Here is a 5018-nt window from a genome sequence, read left to right on the forward strand (position 1 = left end):
CAGGGAGAGGTGAATGTCCTGAAAAAGACTTGCAATAAGATGACAACAAACTCTAAGTCCACGCGAGATGACGTCAGCACTGTCTGTGAATCAGTGGCGGTCGGAATCGTTTAAGGTGAGGGAGGACGTTAATGTTTTTTGAGGATGGCCTTATTTCTATTACAGCATATTGGATGACTGTCATTCATATTCCCTTCACCCAGTTCAATGTAATATCGATAAGTTTAGGCCACTACATGATACTAGAATTTTCACTATACACATCATGAGGTTATTACAAGCTAGGCTATGAATGAAAGTTTACAACGTACAGTGCATTTGGAAAGTATTCAGACCCTTTGACTTTTTCCAAATTTTGTTACGTTACAGCCTTATTCTGAAATGGATTAAATCGTTTTTTTCCTCTTCAATCTACATACAATACCGCATAATGACAAAACAAAAACAGTTTTTTAAATAAAATGTATATAAAAAAAAAAAATGAATGAAATACACATTTACATACAGTACCAGTCAAAAGTTTGGACACACCTACTCATTCAAGGGTTTGTATTTATTTTTACTATGTCACGTTCGCTATCTTCAAACTCCCTGTCGTAAATCAACCAAGGCGCAGCGTGCTTGTAATTCCACATCCTTTTATTGAAGTGAAACCAAACAACACAATAAACAGGTAAACAGAAACGTGACGCGAACGTGACGCAACTGAGGCGCACACAAAACACACACAGAAATAATAATTACCCACAAACACAGGTGGGGAAAAGGCTGCCTAAGTATGATTCCCAATCAGAGACGATAGACAGCTGCCTCTGATTAGGAACCATACTCGGCCAAAACAAAGAAATACACCACATAGAATGCCCACCCCACATCACACCCTGACCTAACCAAAATAGAGGAAATAAAACGTCTCTCTAAGGTCAGGGCGTGACATACTATTTTCTACATTGTAGAATAATAGTGAAGATATCAAAACTATGAATAACACATACGGAATCATGTAGTAACCAAAAAAGTGTTAAACAATCAAAATATATTTTAGATTTTAGATTCTTCAAAGTAGCCACCCTTTGCCTTGATGGCAGCTTTGCATACTTTTGGCATTCTCTCAACCAGCTTCACCTGGAATCCTTTTCCAACATTTTTGAAGGAGTTCCCACATATGCTGAGCACTTGTTGGCTGCTTTTCCTTCAGTCTGTGGTCCAACTCATCCCAAACCATCTCAATTGGGTTGAGGTCGAGTGATTGTGGAGGCCAGGTCATCTGATGCAGCACTCCATTACCCACCTTCTTGGTCAAATAGCCCTTACACAGCCTGGAGGTGTGGTGGGCCATTGTCCTGTTAAAAAAAAAATCATAGTCCCACTAAGCGCAAACCAGATGGAATGGCATATTGCTGCAGAATGCTGTGGTAGCCACGCTGGTTAAGTGTGCCTTGAATTCTAAATAAATCACCAAATGGGTTTGATGGATCGCAGAAAAAGAGCAGGAATAGGCTTTTGTAGGCTACAGTCCAAGCTATGTCTTCCAATGGTATGACTGCTGTCGGCATCCAAAGTTTATCCAACTTGAATAAACTCTTGGGGGTAAGGATGACAGAAGTGATGTAGTCTACAGCGATACGGATATCACTTATTATTGATATCTACATAGCGCATTGATGTGAATCACACTGCTGCTCTCTCATTTAGCTATTTGCTCCTTAGGGATTGTGGTTGCTGTGGATGGCTGTTCACAAATCTAAATGTGTATTTGAACCCAAGAATGTTTGAATTCAGGAAGTTTAAGCTGCCTATCAATCATTGTTTTTGAAACCAGTGGACAGCCAGTGAAAAATGCGCTCTTGCAACAGCTGCACAGTGCGGATCCCAGCCTATGGAATAATAGTGGGTATTTTATTGCTCAATCTAATTCATGCTGATAATTTTCTTTAATCCATAGGCCTAATGTTCAAACTCGCACACTTTTGATAGACTTAAAGGGGCAATCTGTAGTTGCTAAATCAATTTTTGGACTTATAAATGATATATATACACTGCTCAAAAAAATAAAGGGAACACTTAAACAACACAATGTAACTCCAAGTCAATCACACTTCTGTGAAATCAAACTGTCCATTTAGGAAGCAACACTGATTGACAATACATTTCACATGCTGTTGTGCAAATGAAATAGACAACAGGTGGAAATTATAGCCAATTAGCAAGACACCCCCAAAAAAGGAGTGGTTCTGCAGGTGGTAACCACAGACCACTTCTCAGTTCCTATGCTTCCTGGCTGATGTTTTGGTCACTTTTGAATGCTGGCGGTGCTTTCACTCTAGTGGTAGCATGAGACGGAGTCTACAACCCACACAAGTGGCTCAGGTAGTGCAGCTCATCCAGGATGGCACATCAATGCGAGCTGTGGCAAGAAGGTTTGCTGTGTCTGTCAGCGTAGTGTCCAGAGCATGGAGGCGCTACCAGGAGACAGGCCAGTACATCAGGAGACGTGGAGGAGGCCGTAGGAGGGCAACAACCCAGCAGCAGGACCGCTACCTCCGCCTTTGTGCAAGGAGGAGCAGGAGGAGCACTGCCAGAGCCCTGCAAAATGACCTCCAGCAGGCCACAAATGTGCATGTGTCTGCTCAAACGGTCAGAAACAGACTCCATGAGGGTGGTATGAGGGCCCGACGTCTACAGGTGGGGGTTGTGCTTACAGCCCAACACCGTGCAGGACATTTGGCATTTGCCAGAGAACACCAAGATTGGCAAATTCGCCACTGGCGCCCTGTGCTCTTCACAGATGAAAGCAGGTTCACACTGAGCACGTGACAGACATGACAGAGTCTGGAGATGCCGTGGAGAATTTTCTGCTGCCTGCAACATCCTCTAGCATGACCGGTTTGGCGGTGTGTCAGTCATGGTGTGGGGTGGCATTTCTTTCGGGGGCCGCACAGCCCTCCATGTGCTCGCCAGAGGTAGCCTGACTGCGATTAGGTATTGAGATGAGATCCTCAGACCCCTTGTGAGACCATATGCTGGTGCGGTTGGCCCTGGGTTCCTCCTAATGCAAGACAATGCTAGACCTCATGAAGCTGGAGTGTGTCAGCAGTTCCTGCAAGAGGAAGGCATTGATGCTATGGACTGGCCCGCCCGTTCCCCAGACCTGAATCCAATTGAGCACATCTGGGACATCATGTCTCGCTCCATCCACCAACGCAACGTTGCACCACAGACTGTCCAGGAGTTGGCGGATGCTTTAGTCCAGGTCTGGGAGGAGATCCCTCAAGAGACCATCCGCCACCTCATCAGGAGCATGCCCAGGCGTTGTAGGGAGGTCATACAGGCACGTGGAGGCCACACACACTACTGAGCCTCATTTTGACTTGTTTTAAGGACATTACATCAAAGTTGGATCAGCCTGTAGTGTGGTTTTCCACTTTAATTTTGAGTGTGACTCCAAATCCAGACCTCCATGGGTTGATAAATTGGATTTCCATTGATTCTTTTTGTGTGATTTTGTTGTCAGCACATTCAACTATGTGAAGAAAAATGTATTTAATAAGATTATTTCTTTCATTCAGATCTAGGATGTGTTGTTTAAGTGTTCCCTTTATTTTTTTGAGCAGTATATATATATATATATATATATATCCATTGATTCTTGAAGAATATAACTGATAAATGCCTTATGAGCTTAGTTCAACTGTCACACTCCATGAGAACCCCAAATATAAGCTGGTTTTTCTCCAATGTTTGTAAACATTGTAAATGTTAACAAACACTGTATAGCCTCATAACATGGTTAAAACAATAATTTTGATGTCATTGATGGTCAGTCCTTGCATCCATAGCTATGTCTAATAATCTGACAGTGGTTACATTTCTCCAGGCCCATCCCTCACCTTTTTACCAAAACAATTTAGTTATTTTTTCATTTGTGGATTTGCCCTTTAAACAGCTGCATATTATCAAGATATCAAAGCTTCACCAACAAAATGTAAACAATAGGCCTATAGCAAATGCAGCATATGGCATTCACTTTTCACATGTAAATAGCACTTTTCCGTAGTGCTCAAAGCATGCCATTCCATGAGCGCAGCATTTATTTTTCTACACGAATCAATGAGCCTAATTAGTCCTCCATGACAACAAAATCATAAACAACAGAGTAGGGCTGGCTGATAAGTCCATATTTAGTTTAAATTAAGTCTTTGTCACTGTCACGACTTCCGCCGAAGTCGGTCCCTCTCCTTGTTCGGGCAGCGTTCGGCGGTCGACGTCACCGGCCTTCTAGCCATCGCCGATCCACTTTTCATTTTCCATTTGTTTTGTCTTTGTCTTACACACCTGGTTTCAATTCCCCAATTACTTGTTCATTATTGAACCCTCTGTTCCCCCATGTTTGTTTGTGAGTAATTGTTTATTGTATTGAGGTCCGTATTTGTGGCCTTGTATTTATACTACGTGTATTGTTATATTATTGAGTAAAATTGCTTTCATTACTCATATCTGCTGTCCTGCGCCTGACTCATCTCACCAGCTACACACAGACGCATTACAGAATTACTCACCAGGAATGGAGTCAGCAGGAGCAGACAGCCCCCCTTTCTCGGTCGAAGAGCGCGTCCAGCAGCACGCAACCTTGTTACAACGTCTGGGCATCGCCATGGATCGTGTGCTGCAGACGATGGATAGATGGGAGAGAAAGAGGTTTTCCAACACCTCCACCAGCCCCACTACAGCAGGCTCCACTGGTCCACCCCTCCTTCACCCGGTCCCAGCGGGATTTGGCTCGCACTCTCGAGGAAGTATGATGGGACGGCTGCCGGATGCCAGGGGTTCCTACTCCAGCTGGAGCTCTACCTGGCGACCGTCCACCTGGCTCCTTCGGGACGTGAGCGCGTGACCGCCCTCGTCTCCTGCCTCTCAGGCAAAGTCCTGGAGTGGGCCAACGCCGTATGGAGCGAGGGAGACGCGGCATTGGACCATTACGCAGAGTTTACCCGCCGCTTTCGGGCAGTGTTCGACCA

This window comes from Salmo salar, chromosome 24, assembly GCF_965601325.2.
Source record: "Salmo salar chromosome 24, fSalSal1, whole genome shotgun sequence".
Taxonomy (NCBI): Eukaryota; Metazoa; Chordata; class Actinopteri; order Salmoniformes; family Salmonidae; genus Salmo; species Salmo salar.